The sequence below is a fragment of the Cuculus canorus genome, chromosome 20, assembly GCF_017976375.1.
Source record: "Cuculus canorus isolate bCucCan1 chromosome 20, bCucCan1.pri, whole genome shotgun sequence".
Classification (NCBI taxonomy): domain Eukaryota; kingdom Metazoa; phylum Chordata; class Aves; order Cuculiformes; family Cuculidae; genus Cuculus; species Cuculus canorus.
The window spans coordinates 3,235,456-3,251,564 of NC_071420.1; the positions used below are offsets into that span (position 1 = coordinate 3,235,456).

The 16,109-nt window shown below is 40.8% G+C and overlaps 1 protein-coding gene across 1 annotated transcript in view; it reads right to left on the bottom strand.

The window, feature by feature from the left end:
* PPM1E (protein phosphatase, Mg2+/Mn2+ dependent 1E) overlaps nt 1-16,109 on the bottom strand; it is a 66,128-nt gene that overhangs the window by 49,601 nt on the left and 418 nt on the right. The gene's annotated exons all lie outside the window — the stretch shown is intronic.

Below are 16,109 nucleotides of genomic sequence, written 5' to 3' on the forward strand. Positions count from 1 at the left end.
AAGCTCAGTGGGTGGTCTCTGAAGGCCTACGCCGTCAGGAATCCCAGGTTCTTCGAATCCTGTCATAGCTGTCTGCATCCACCCCCTCAACGCTTCCAGCTTCCCTTCTTCTGCTTCAAAAAGTAATTCCCTTGGTAGCTGTCACATTAAGATACTGGGATACAGTCCTCCTGCTGAACTTTTGAATTCTAACTGAACCTGACTGCCAAGTTCACCAGCGGAAAGCGAGTACAACCTGCTGCAGCGCCTGGAGCTAATGAAAGTAATTCCTAATTTCAATCCTTAATTGTGATCAATAGGGCTTGAATGAAACTTATTCATACAGAGAGAGAATCGACAGGAAGAATTCGTACTCGGTGTGGCTATTTAGGATTATGTATCATCCAGATTTGCTTCAAGTTTAGATGATTTTCAGAGGGAGATGACAGCTCAGAGTGTTATCACAGGAGCAGATCTGGCAGAGTTTAATCACACAGTAAACACCAAGAATGGCTTTAGAGCCATATGTAGTCAAAGCAGCTTATAACTATATACGATCACTATACAGCTACCTTTTTATATATATATATATAAAAACAGGCGTTCAAGAAGGTGCCTCGTATACTTTATTGAGAGAGGTCTGTTCCTTGCAGGTCTTAAGGCCTAACTCCTGCATGAGAAATCACCTCTGGCTCTTCACTCCCTCTTGTACACTCCAGGGATATAAATCAACTTAAAGCACATAAAGCTTTTTATGTTTGTACAGCAGTCTCTGAAATACAACCCACAGGAAATTTTTTTTTTCCTGTCAGAATTTTCCTGCTTGCCTAATTCTGAACAAAATCAGCACAAGAACTTATATACACACACATTAACATAGCAATTAACTGATTTTATATTTCTTAGGATGCTCACAAGCATGTTATTTTTAACTAAGGAAACAGTTTTTCTCTTACTGGCGTGCACGGTTGAGCTTATTTACTTTCGCGGGTATTGGTAAAAGCTGTCACAGACAGGATCTGTGTATTTATGTGCTTTATTTTTTTTATTGAATAATATGACTTGGCCAATAGCTTGCAGAAATAAAATTATGCAAAAGATATTTTCAGGCATAATTATCAAGGGTAACACTTCCTAAAGCGCTTTGTCTGTTGTGCCACTATTCGGAAACCCTCCCGGTTTGTTGTTCCCACCAGTGTTAGGATCAGGGTAGCAATTTTAGACACCTCACTGTAAAATTCCTTTGTCGTGTCACTTACCCTTGCACTGAGTCTGGCAGCTTGTGTCTTCTATTTTCTAATCACACTAACGCTAGTAGTCTCTACTGTTTTCATGGATAGTACTGCAATGCTTCTGCAACCACACACAGAACACAACCATAAAAGTAAAATAAAACAGCCATATATCTGTTAGCAATGCTGTTTTAAGAACATATTGCCTTACCATGCATGTATGTTTCTCTCTGATTACAATTATAACAAATTAATAATTAACCTTTGCAAGCAAATACAGAGAGACACAGCATCCTCATACAATTAACTGCATTCACACAACAGATGTGAAAACTCTATTTGGACCCAGGAGGTGGAGAAAACAGATGAGTCTATGGAACAAAGGAATACTTGTGAAATGCTTTCTTTTACAGGACAGCCAAGCATGTAGGCGGGAACGTGGAATTTGCGGAGTTACAAATACACTTAATACGGCTGCAAATTCCTTATTTTGATATTAAGTCAACATATCACTCCACCCTTAAATGCTGCTGGCAGCAAGAGTATCAGATCTCTTGCACAGGAGAAAGAACAAATCCACCAATTACCAATTCCTCTCACATATCAGAAAGAACAAATCCACTAATTAGCAATTCCAGCCAAAGTGATGTATTTTGGGGGCTGGAATTAGGAGATTAGTTGCTGTCTTTGACCTTTGAAACTAAGTACATTGTTTCCTTGTCTTCCTCCTCCTCTCTAAAAAGCAGCAACCCAAGTTCACAAACATCGGTTTCTTGGGTAGCTTGTTATGTCAATGTAATTCTATTTTTTATGAGACTTCTAGACGATGATCAATTCTTATTTCCCACTTATGAAACAGTAAAATAATGTGAGGAGGAACTGATAGAAAATGATAGATTTATCTTTTCAAACTGCTCCTGGAAGTATAAAAGCACCTACAGCCAGTTTGAATACAGGAATACAGTTGAACGAAAGCATCTGGACCACCTATTTACCCTGCCAGACTTTCTTTGTCATGAAAGAAACATTCAACACTGATAAGAGAGGACAGTGAGCCTAAGAAAGATTGGAATTCTGTAAACCCATAGTAATAACATTAAAGTTGTTGCACTACAGCTACTTCTGACTATATCACTGAATAAGTAAGTGAATATAATTCAGAAAAAAAGGTGCAGTTTTCACCAAGGAATCAAAAAGAACATAGAGTTTTTCACCTCGGAGAGGGAGAAGGAGCACCAGCCCTTTAGTTTTCAGCCATTTCAGCTGTCCACACTTTAAATGGAACTGATTTGGCTATTAGGTTCAATCAGCACTTTACTCAGATGTTTAAACACAGCCCATTAGGTACAGAGTTAGCAGGTAACTGCCCGAAGAAGCGAGCATGTTTCTTTTAACAGTGTTCCAGCTGATCTGATGTTTCAGAGGGTCTAATCACCCTCACAGATTTTTTTTTTATATTCATTTGGCACAGTGTCTGCCACATTTTTCCCTTTCAACCCTTTATTCTTACAGTGTTAGAAGCGGTGACCTCTATGGACGTTTGGAAAATGACCCCACCAAGACTGCATCCATTTCAGATTCTGTCCCCTTTCTCCTTGAAGAATTATTTGTCAGGTCTTGAGTGATGAGTGCTTGACTTGGGGGATTTCTTACACCTCAAAGCACCCATTGCTTTCACTGAAAACACTGAAGAATGTGGGTATCACAGATGGAAAAAAGACCTCTCGAGAGCAGTCCAGAAGACCCTGTACATTCAGTCACAAAAAAACCCCTGAGAGACAAATGATTAAGTATTTCTACTGTAACTACCAGCGGTGGAATGTCAACAGCCTTTTTTACAGGGAGATATTTAATCTTTTGAAAGACACTACGAGTTTTCATCACGTTCTATTTAAAAAGGTCTTGGTTTCACCGGAAAGGCTAATAGCCCAGGACCATCCCAGACCGAGCACCATGGGCTACGTTACCGATCGCAGCACAGCACGCCTAAACCTTTCCGACAGAGAAAAACACACCTAAAACCAAATGTGTACAATGGGTTAAACTGTGGTCCAGAGGAAGCCTGGAGGAGCCCGAAGAGCAGTTTCATCCCTTGATGCCAATTTGTGCAATGTCATGGCAAGTTTCATAATATTCTGTGTTTTACTTCAAGCCCCAACTGTTTGAAACGGGCAAGTACTTTCAGACTGCAAAGCAGAAGTTAAAACTCTTTCCAAGTACGTTTCTCAAAAGCAAACCCAATTCCAGTTTGGGTATTCTTTTTTTTCCTCAATTACTTTAAATTTAGGTCAGTTGCTGTTTTGAGCTAAATGAGTACCTGGCCTGGCAGCTTTATCTACTGTACCTTTTCTTTCACAGAGTCAAACAAGGCTGCCCGCTCTGGATTTTTATCTGTAGCAGCAGCACAATATAATTGCCTTTTACTTTATAACTATAGAAAGACACGAAAACTTTTTGATGGAGGGGGGCAAAGGGTGTGGAGAAAAGATTAAAAAGGATTTTCTTAAGTGGAGAGGACTTTTTAATGTTTACTTCTAACTCAAGACTGACTTGCTCTTTCTTCAACCCTCTTTTATGTATTCATCCTTCCTTATTCATAGAAAAGGAAAGTAAAATAAATAATCTTCCTTAAAAAAAGAAGGATAAATATATTGTAAGTTAATTAATGCAGTTCTGAAACATATGTGTTTATGAAACTACAGAATGTGTTAGTTTGCTCTTGGATTTTAAAGTAGCAATTTTTTGAGGGTCATATCCTGTGCCTTTTTATTTAGCCCGAACTTCCTCTGACTTAACTTGGAAGCTCTTGACATGCAGAAAACATAAATTAACCTCCATAGGCGCTGTTTAGCTTGGCATTTCCCAGAAATTTTCCATGTTTATTGTTGTCATCGGTACTACTCCAAGGGCGGCTATTTTAGAGTTCTCACTGTAAACATTTTTATCATCACTTAACCTTGCTCCGAGTGAGATCAGCATCTTGTATTCCCGACCGCTCCAGTGCATAACGTTATTTTGTCACCAAAACTTAACAACTAAGAACAGTAAATACAAGTTAGTGCAGAATGTATTCCCAGAGCCTACACAGACACTTTAGCGAGGTACAGCTCTACGGGACTGCTTCCAAGAAAACACCTCGCTAATGTACTCGGCTCAGTTTTCTTGACCATCCCCACAAGACTGGTTTAACAGCAATCTTTCTTTCTAGCAAGCTCTGAATTCTTATTCTACTCCTACCATGGCTCGCAGACACCTATCAGTGCAAAACCCCAAAAGATCCCATTACAGAATGCACCACAATGGTACCAGAATAACGTGAAGATGTGGCATTTTAATATTTTTTGGAGTAGTGAGCATATTGGAAAATAAGGAAAACATCCCTCACATAGTATATTAAATGCAACATGATTTTATGCTATTATTTGCTTGTTATTTTTAAGAAACCTAATATTTTTTATTCCCAGCTGATGGAAATTGGGAGGTTACGCCCTTTAAAAGAGGGGTTTTTTTCCCTCTGATTTAATAACTCTGAAAGCTTTCTTTTCTACCTACTAGATGGCCACAGGCAAAACAGAATGGTGTCACCCCTTTTTCACCATTGAAAAGAGACAATTGAATTATTTTTTCAGTCTTTCAAAAAAAACACGTTTCAGTGAAGCCTAAAACAGGTCCCTGAAAAGCATCTGTAAGCAGATATTAACAGCAAACCCCTACGAAAGCAAGACCACAAGAAAGGACCAGATCTTTATTTAACTTAAAGGAAGATCATAGCCCCTAATATCTTGCAAATGAGTCAAAACAATTCTAAATACAACAGTGCAGAAGCAACTTCCAGTTTAGGAAGTCTGCCACAGTAAAACAGAGGTTAGAAAACCACTTTGAGGAGTTTCTCTGTTTTGCAGACCCATTACACGGACTGACAACAATTCTCTAAGAAATGAATGGAAGGAACATGAATGGGTTGCTCAGGCAGTGATATTGTTTAATGCTTTCTTCCTCCTTCTCTTTTATTATTTCATGCTACCCCATCAGCTGTTCTTCATATCTTTGCAAATATAAAGCAGACTTCCTCAAAGTGCTTTCCTTTTTCTCTCTGTACACCCTCAGCAGATGTTTTCTGTTATCTCTATCTCAGACAGCAAATTTTTCAGAGTTAAAACCAAAAATTAACCTCCCACACAAGGTCTTACTTCCAGATTTAATATTTTCCTCCATCCCATAATCAAGAGGATGCGACTGCAGGACAGCTTGTAACTCCCTTCTTACTCTGTGCCTGGCTAGATAATTTTAGTTTATAAAGAAAATGATGAAAATTTGGTGTCTAAGAGGGCTTAGACAGAAAATCAAGTGTATACACACAGATGTGTCTTACTGCTACATTTTTTGGGCTGTCACAACCTTTGTCTTTATTCCTGTTTAGACGAACAGTCATAAAACGGAATCAGAAATTGTATTACTTCATCAGTTTTGAGAGGACAATAAATTAAAGTGAAAAGCTTTCAATATATTAATGCCAAACTGGCTTTTTATTAACCAAATTATATATTTTGTATATTTTTTAAACTCTACTATAGAATTACATTAATAGAAGTAGAAGGACACGTTTTACAAACAAAATTAACAAGCACGTTCATTGCTTTCTGCATTAAATTTTCCACTCATTAGGATGAATTTAAGAAGTGTTTTTCTAATCTATTGTATTCTACTATATACACTGATTCCAGATAATTAAAAATGCCTGTTCTTACTCCCCATTGACAAATGTTCCTTCTCACACCTCCCAAGATGTAAGGAGAGTTTGTAAGACTTTGGGGGGCAGAAATATTTTAGGATAATTAGTAATTTTGTAGGAGAAACTATTTTTCTTTAATCCCCAGACCGCAATTAAGGACTTTGTGGCCTGCATCATGTTTTTAAAGACTGTACTGCAGGTCATAAACATCATCAGCACCTAAAACCAAAGTCAACATGAGTCGCACCAACTTAGTTTTGCTAAACCAAAAGTATCCAATATCCAAAAATGTTATTCTAAAATTAGATATAATGTAATTAATAAGATTTCAAGTATTCTATAGGATCATTGGGGAAATTCATAGTCAAACTGAAAAAGGTTAACACCAATGAGGGAAGTTTAAACCACTTACAACTCATTCTAAGATGAACAATGCACTGGGGAAGAGGTTACTTAATGCTGGCTCCCTTGTCTCCAATCAAGGAGCGTGGACATCCCAGCTGGACTCTCTTGGAAACAGTATCTTCTTTTCTCCACTTATTTCAGTGGGAATTGCACAAGCGTTACACAGGGATAAGTCCAACCCTCTGTTTATGTGGGAGACAAATCTTTCAATGGATTTTACACAGCTCCGACCACTGAGATGAAGGTTAAGGGCCAGAGAAGGGAGCGCACATATTTTATTAATTATCTTTTAAAGGATGCGCAGCATTGAGGGTGGGGAGGAGCCTTCTCTCTTCTGATCTATGAGGTGACATAAATGAATAATGTATCTCACTTTCTCTTTAGATTTCTAAGACATGAATGTATCTCAAATTTCATCCTTTTTGGGCACATCAAAACTACTGTTGGTTACTGCTCCTTGCCGTCGCAGAGGGATCATACGTACAAGCACCACTTTGAAATTGCCTCCATGGGTGAGAATTTTATGACAGTCAGTAAAACCCCAAAATGATCTCTGTTAACTACCATAACGCTTATTTGAATTTAACAGAGAGTAACTAACTAACCTTAGTAGTTCAGCAGAGTATTTATACCGATGCTCATTTCTACTGCAGGCACTTCCACCAAGAATTCATGTGTGAATGTTAAGTTTAGGATCAATTAATTTTCTTCTAAAATCTGACTTAATGTTTTTAGAGTGCCAAGAAGAGAAATTAAATTCATTTTATAACAGATACATCCCTTATTCTCTCTGGAGTATACTCCACTAATAAAGCAGAACCAGGAATAACCCAACGCACCCATGTTCAGCCACCAGAAAGCTTATCTGTTCCCCAAACAATAGGGTTCCTCCTAATCTCTAGAAATATTGAGTTTCTGACTTCTTGTTACCTAATGTTTTTACACAGCTTTTCAGAAGGAAGTGGTACTAAGACAGCTGAGAGCATAAACTCTTTTAAGACAGAGACCGTTAGTACACGCGTTTGATCATATTTGCCTCAACAATCAGAGGTCTTGAACACAATGACACCATGTAGAAGAAAACACGGTGAAACTTTTAGTTTAAAATATACATCATGTTGTAAATCTAAGCGTGTAAAATTAGTTTATATTAGCTCACTAGTTCAGATTCCTACTTTTTATGCAAGTAGGAATTTTAGATAGTTTATCACTGCGCCCTCAACTGGGCCCACAGGTTTCAAGAGGAACCGAATGTTTCCCATTTTTCAGGCAATCTCTATCATAAACTAATGAACCAAATACCTTAATAAAAAAATTGTACTGCGAGGTTTTATCAGCGCTACCGTGTAATTTAAAAAATAATCAAGCAAAGTCTTATTGAGCGAAAGTTCATTGCGTATAAAGCCAGCGCACATGGAAACCCAAATTTTAGTTACATATATTTTCTCTGTTAAGAAACAGAAAAAGCAAGCACAGAACTATTTGTTGAATTCTCAACCAGAGCATGGGGGTTTCACCCTTTCATAGCTCCAAGTTAGGACTGCAAGTAAAAAGAATCATTCTGGAAGCTAATTAACATGATTGGTAGAGGACAGTTTTCGTAACACTAATGAGGAATAACTTACCGCATTCATTTCAGATTTTTGAACCTCAGTAAGAAGGTCATAGCCCGAGGTGAAAGCAACAGTCCTAGAGACATTGCCAAGTTAAAATGCCAACTCTATTTTTATACACTGCTTCTATTTTTAGTTACATCATGATGGAAGTGCAGAGCCTATGAAAAAATCATATTCTCAGATGAGAAAGTACTCAAATTCCTTCTTGTAAATGAAAAGCAAAAGAAACTAAACTTAAAAAAAAAAAAAATGTTAGGTACAATTTAACAGACTTTACTGGATCATAAAAGGCCAGCAAAAATAACTTCAAAATCATACCCTCAGAGAAAATGAACCTTAAGCAGCTACTCACAATTTTACCCAATTAATCAAATATTCCTTTTATTGCAATTACAGCTACAAGAAAGTGCAAACGTTTCCCCTTTCAGACTTGCCTCCATCCAAGCACATTTTCCCAGGATCAAAGTTTAGCAGTCAACTTTCAAAATCTGCTCTACCAACAGAAATTCTCAACCTTCTCCATGGATTGCAAGCAAAGCTGAGAACTGGCGAGCAGTTCTGCCGCCGAAAACATTGGTTCAGTGACTCAATTGTTAGTTGCCTTTAGCTGTTCTCCATCCAATATAAACATAAACTGAGGTAATCCTGTGATCTAGTTAACTCATTTCACTTCTGTATTAATTATGGAAGTACCCAAGGGCAGCTTTTTCCCTCGCAGTTCCAATTTATGACTGATGATTACTTCTTTATAAAATGTCTTATTAAAGGTGGCTTATGTTGTTTCTCCCTAATGAAGTACAACGGCACAACAGAGATGTTTCTGTAAAACACGTCTGCAATCTGCATTCATTTTAGCTAATAACTAATATGTTGTAACAACAAAATGGAGACTGTTTTTGTCTAGTGGTTGATGTCAGCTAAACCAAAGATGAAGACCTAGGCTAGAACAGGTAGCAATGACCATTTACAGCTTAGTAGGACATCGCAGGTTGCCAACATGGAACAGACACATATTGTCCAGGACACGTTCGTTTTTATAACCCTTCGCATTACATAATTGTGATTGCGTTGCATAAGACAGTCCTGCAGCACGGTTCAAAGAACATCTAATGTTTTAAAGCACTATCTCCATTTCAGCTCATTTCTCACACATCTTTCCCAGTCAGCGAGAACGCTTCCTAGGAGAAAACAAACCAAAACACGCTATGCACAAAACAACACAGAAAATGATGCAGAACCGCGAGAGATTATTTCAGAGTGACATCAAACACAGGAATAAACGGTACTCTCATTATCTGTGTACTACATGCCCTGTTGCTTTTGCTTTTAATGGGATCATGTAAGTCATTTAGCAAGACAACAAAAAAAAAAGAATAAGAGCGTACACCAGTGACAGAGCAGTGGAGACACTGAAAATTCTGCTGAGATACTGTAAAGCATACTAAAAGTTTACCCTTAACATCAAGAAATAAATATTTTTCAATCTTCTGTTAAGAGAACTACAACCAAGTAGACCACCACTTCTTCAAAACACGAGCGGAGAAACTCTCTGCCATTGAGGAAAGAAATCACAATGAGCAGTTTTAAGGATGAAAATCCTCTATGCAGAGTGATTTCTGCAAAAAAAGAATTGTGAAACAAACTCTCTAAATGAATGGAGCTTAACACGGTCATCACATCCAAAAGGTAGACTCAGAAGTTTCACAAGATGGCCAACAGGATTTTAGCTAGGCAGAGGTTTTTGAGTATCTCATAAATGAAAAGCAACATATTACTAATACAAATTATTACACAGATTCATCTATAGCTCCTTTCTCGATAACCCAGTCTAGTTTCAACAGTGATTATATAAGGTCCAAAAAAAGAAGGCATTAGCACAGGTCTAATTCTTCAATCAATTTGTATGCAAAAGCAAAGAGCTTCAGTAAGAGCAGAAGCTATGCAAATCGCTCTTGGGTCAAAAAAATCTCAGTGTGAAAAGCTCCTAATAAAATTAATTCCCTTTAATTTGTTGTACTACTTGCAATTCATTGAAATAAAAGCACCAGGATGAATATACTCCCATAATACTGTTCACTAAGAATGATTTTTTTTTTTTTAATGCTATATAAAGCAACTTCCAAGCACAGTCACCACTGCACTTGGAAAACTCGGCATCCTTTTAATCATAGATTAGCAAGTTTTGAAACACCACCATACATGTTAACCATTGCAAACTTTAAATAGCTCATTTTAGCTGATACTCTTTTCTAAAGAGAGTATCGAACTCTCTGATTTGATTCAGTATTTTTAAAAGCGTGGGAGCACGCACTGAAGATGCCTTAAAAGCGACTTACAGAATCTCTCACTATGTAAACCATTAATTGTGGTTTGGAAGTGATTATATTTGTAGATTGTAACAACTTCCAGCCTGAAGTGTAGGAAATGTGCCCATCTCTGTATGCTACAATGTCACCACGATCAATAGGAGGTGAATTTCATAGTAGGTTCTTGTGAAGAGTAATAAGGCATTAATAACAACACTGAAGTTCTCTCAACTTTCTGGATACACTTCATTTAGATTTAGAATTCCTCTACAGAGGAGTCTAGGACCAAAATCCTTTTGGTCTGAGGATGCTGGCGCCAGCAGCCGTACCGCCACGGCTCTACACCTTCGGGCAGAGCGTTTACCGTTGATTCTCTGAGACCCCAGGTCACCGCTGCTCGCTCTCGCCCATGGCAGGCATCAGCCAGCCCAACAACTGCCCTCAGGAAGAGATTCCTCATCTTGGAAGGGGCTCCACTGAGACATTAACACAGCTGCAACCTGCCTTGCCTCCCTTCCCCTCCTGTTTCCCAGGAGATGAAGTGTAAAATCAAACCATCAGTAGAGCTGACGGTGGGAAATCTCGCAGTCTCTGTCAAAGCTCCTCATAAACCACCAGAAAATTCCCCAAACCACACCTACTCCAGTCACTTACTGTGAGCACGGACAAACACGGTCCTAATTTTGATCGTAAAACTTCACAAAAGAAGATGAAACAAGTACCATCCAAAAAAAGGATGGCGTTTATTTTTCATTGGTCCTTGTGATTAATACCAGAGACAGTTAAATAGTTAATTATATGTCCTAAAAGGGCTTTGAGATTCCAGTCAACAGAATAATTTAGCATAATACATGAATTTCAACTTACTGACAGTGACAATGCCAGCTTTCATTCGACAGGGGTTAAGAAAGCAAGTTAAAAGCATGTACACTGGCTTTCTAAAGGCAGAGGACACAGCCTCTTGACTCATCAGTGAATGGAGACAACAGAGGGAACATTGTTTTCAAGTTCAGAGCTTCCTTTATTAAAAGAGTCTTCTGGTCATGTAAAATTAACATGAACAGTTCTTCCTCTTTAGCTTAAGATTGCAAGCTGAGGGGCAAGAACTCCACTCTTACTTACTGTCCTCATTTTAACATAATTCCAATGATAAAAGTTTGAGTCTACATTGTCTTGCCTAATTTTGCATAGCAAGACTGTGGCGAATACTTAATTTTCTCTCTTTAAAACACAGATTAATTTAAAAATAAAATCTCACTTCAAGTGTTGCACTTTTTAATCCTGAACTTGGGATCTGTGAAATTCTGTGAATGTTGCATAGTATTCTGCAAAGAAAACCAAAAGGGCAAATCTTACTAGATTTTGGTTTCATGTTCCAAGTCAGAGCAAGATTTTTGCAGTCTTCCAAATAAACATTTTGTTATCAGCACCTAAGATGACATAACATTAAATTTTATATTTATTTGACTTACAGTCTTCTGCAATTCTCAGTGCTGGAGAAAGAGGCTTGCTTTCTGAGCTTGCCAAAGAGGTTTCCAAATGAATGTTTGAAAGCAAACTATTGTACCACCAAAATCACTGAAACTAAACCTGAACATACAAATGACACCAACTACAACCATTCCTATCAATGACCGGGGGGAAAGAAAGAGAGAAAAATAAAAGCAAGAACAATATAAAACTCATTTTTTTCTTTCAAATTAATTCATTTGTACAGGAAAAATGTAACAGCAAGATAAATTGTTCTTCCTAGTGGCACAAGTGCTAAGGATGCACTATTTAACTCAGCCTGGCCCTCTCCCCTTTTAGTTGATTATTTTTTCAGATGCCCTGTCAAGAATCAGCTTTCCAAATACATAAGATTTAATGAAAGTATCAGCAGAAAGAGCAAAAGAACAGAGCCTCATATTTAACTTCGTTACATCAGGTTAGTGACTTCTTCCCTTAAAATAAGTCAGAAATGAGATCTACTCCTGAATTAGAAGCAAGCAATGGGGTCTCATATTTAATGGATATAAGATTAAGTCCTTACTATACTTGTTTCTACACAGAAACTATTTAAATTATAGAGCTTTCTCTTGAGTAAGATATTATAGAAGATAATGACAAAATGAACTTTCAAGCTATCAGACAACGTTCAAATACAATTCCTCAGGCATTATTCTATTTTGATTATTTTCTTCACCTGATACACCCCCTATGGATCGGTTTCATTCTGTTCAGGATCAAAAGAAAGCACACAGGACACATTTCGAGGCATTTAGACAGATACAAAGATTACATTAATCTCATTTTCCAAGCATATGCTGTCTCTAGAAAGAAACCAGGAACTGGAAATCTCAAAGTGGAACACGAGTCGCTTGGAAAATAGCAGGAAAATCTCATAAATAGGAACTCTCTGATACCGATCGACACAGTGGCAGAAAACTATTATATTTTTTCCATGATTGGCAATATGTTCTCATTTCTGAGACGGTCTTACTTCCCTCAAAAAGAACCAAAGCTGTGTGCTTAAAATAGCCGAAAAACAGCTGTTGGATTTTTCACAGGAATGGGTTTTATCCTCATGCTACATATAATGCAAACCAGTCATTTGACTAATACATAGTTACGCTTGCAGAAGATGCATCTTCATAATATAATCTTTCTTGCTAACTAGAAACCAATAAAATACTCCACATAAGTTTTCACGTGCTTTTTTTAATCGGTGTAATAAACATTTGCCACACGAGCAGCTTTACTCATACGCCTGAAGTTTCCCATCTCCAGAATCATCCGACCAGTTGAACCCTTGGCTGTAAAGGGGGAGGACGTTCTGCTTTTGCTGTATAATCCCATGGCAGTTTTAAGTTCCTCTGGTGACTGGAGAATGTACTAAAAAAGCCGTGCCTTACCTGCAGAACAGTTTTGCATGCTTGTACTTACCTCAGATTTCACCGTCACTCAAGAAAAAGCTATTTCAGTTTAGTTTTCTGTGTTAAAAGTTATTAGATTTGGCTTACAGCATTTTAAAGTGTTTTAAGGGACTGCATTTTACAGTTATCTTTGATAGCTATAAATCAATGTCTATCAATCTTCAGTTAAAAGATAATTAATTTACAATTTAAAAATGCATTTTCTATACATTGTGAAAATATTTAAGCCTATGGAAAACAATTCCCTTATACGATGTTCCCTCGCTCCCTTAATTCTGAGGCAGATTGGTTTTTGCTTCATAATGCAGGTGCCTAGAGAAGGAAGTCTGCACTGATTCCATCATAAACAAAGCCAGGGAGACGCTTCATTCAGCAGCCATCAAAAGATTTATACAAAGGCTGAAAAAAAAAATGCACAACCTGGCAGGAGCTACCCCTATATAAAGAAACGTTTCAAAATCTGGCTTTTTTTCCCCCCCCTTAATAATTTCACCCATGCATATGGATCTCAGAAACTGGGGAATCTAAGCCTGCCTGTCCTGGGGCATGGGGACACGCAGAGAGGGAAGCAGCGGGGGAAATTCAAGTTGAAAATCATTCCGTACATATACTTTAAATAATACTTGAAAATAATCTTCTTTATGTCTAGAACTTTATTTAACCTAACCTGACTTTTGATTTCACGGGTCCGTTTATTAAAACAAATCACGTTCCCAATACGTAGCAGGGACTTGCCTGCCTCTCCTCTCCAGCACATCCTGTGAATGTGCTGCTGTGTTCCAGAGAAAGACTTTCCAAAGGTGGCAGGGTAAGCGCCACTGAATGGGAGAGCTTTGTCCTCTGCAGCTGTCATTGTGCTGTCCCTGTTGCCCACAAATGCAGAGGGCAGGTGAGAATTGAATAGAAACAGACCGTGCAGTTGTAAAACCCGGGTTCTTTATATATTTAATTTTGCAACGGAGTAACACCTCTCATTACAATTATCAGCTCCCCGGCAGAAAGCTCCCCGGTGTGCTGTGCATATTTTCACAGGTTCATTTGTCTCCTCCTGTGGCATCAGTTCAAAAAGGTTCCTAAAGAAACGCCACTAACAACCGCTTATATTTCGAGCCTTCAAAGCCAAAGCTGAGCCCAATACAAGCGCTGGTAACTGATCTTTAGGTTTCAGTCCACAGACTTTTCACACTGGGAATAGATCCCATCTGTTTCCTCTTTATGCACCAGCCTTTGGAAAGCACAGATCTGGAAACTGCCTCCACACAGAGCAGAGGAGAGATGGCTTTCCCTTCTGATGGCAGAGAGAGCTCCATCATTATGGATAGCTTTCTCCTAAGGCTTCCTACCCCTCCTTTCTCCCTGGTCTCTAAATACACGACGCAGCTTTCTGGATGTGTGTTTTTCGGTGGGGGGAAGGAGACGGACCACCTCTCTTTCCTTGCCCCTTGTTCTTCCCGCTTCCTTCTCTCTCAGCAGAGGTTTCCCGGTTTACAAACCCTCACGCAGGGAACATTTTAATTTCAAGCCTCAACACAATGAGCCACAGGCAAAGCCCCACTCCCGCTTTGGCACCGGAGCGTGAGATATTCCCCCTCACTCTCCCTCTCCAGCCAAGCTGCTCTCCAGATGGATGCTCCTGGCTCTCCCCTCGTCTATTCCCTTCGCCTCTTCGCTCCCTGTCCCGGCGAGAGGGAAGGAGGAAGGCAGAGAGCAGGGCTGTCATTTGGGAAGGGGGAAACAGGACAGAGCAGGATGCTTTGATCCCAAACAGCACAGCACTGCTTAAGTCCTCAACTCCTCGCTCCGGGGACCTTCCCCTCCCCAAGCACCCCGCTCTCGTCCCCAGTACAGGGGGCTCCTTCAGCCCACCCTCTACCTCCCCACACACAGAGCAGGGGGTGCCCCCAGCCCCACACCCTGTCCCAGCCTCCCATCGCCCAGAGAGGTCTCCTCACACACCGGAGGGATCCCCCCAGCCCCACACCCTGTCCCAGTCTCCCACCCCTCATCAGCCCCACGCCAGAAGGGCTCTCCCCTTCCACCGGGAGATTCCCCTCTCAGTGTCCCACCTCAGGAGGGGCTCTTCCCTCAGTCGCTGGGGACCGGTCCCCCCCAGCTCCCCACGCCGGGGCTCTGTGTGTGTCCCCTTCAGTCCCTCACAAACCAGGAGACAGGGGTCCCACTCAGCCCCTCACACTGCGGTCAGGTCCCCCTTCAGTCCCCATGCCAGGGCTGTGTGTGCCCCCCTCAGTCCCCCATACCGGGGTTGGGACCCCTTAGTCCCCTAAGCCAGGACATGGGGGTCCCCTAAGCCAGGACATGGGGGTCCCCTCTCAGACCCTCACGCCGGGATCCCCCCCAGCTCCGCACGCCGGGACTGTGTGTGTGTCCCCTTCAGTCTCCCACAAACCAGGATACAGGGGTCCCACTCAGCCCCTCACGCTGTGGTCAGGTCCCCCTTCAGTCCCCGTGCCAAGAGATGGGGATCCCGCTCAGCCCCTCACACTGGGCTCGAGTCCCCCCATCCCCATCCCACACTCACATCCCGTATTCCCGGCTCGTGTCCCTCATCTCCGCTTGGATCCCCCACCCCTATCCCGAGTCCTCCATCCCCGCTTCGGGTCCCCCATCCCAGGCTCGGGTCTCCCATCCCCATGCAGGCTTGGGTCCCCCATCTCCAGCTTGGGTCCCCCATTCCCGGCTCGGCTTCCCCATCCCGAGTCCCCCATTCCCGGCTCGGGTCCCCCATCCCAGGTCCCCCATCCCGGGTCCCCCATCCCCATCCCACGTTCCCTACTCCCGGCTCGGGTCCCCCATCCCGAGTCCCCCATCCCCATCCCGAGTCCCCCATTCCCGGCTCGGCTCCCCCATCCCCATCCCGAGTCCCCCATTCCCGGCTCGGCTCCCCCCTCCATCCCCGCACTCAC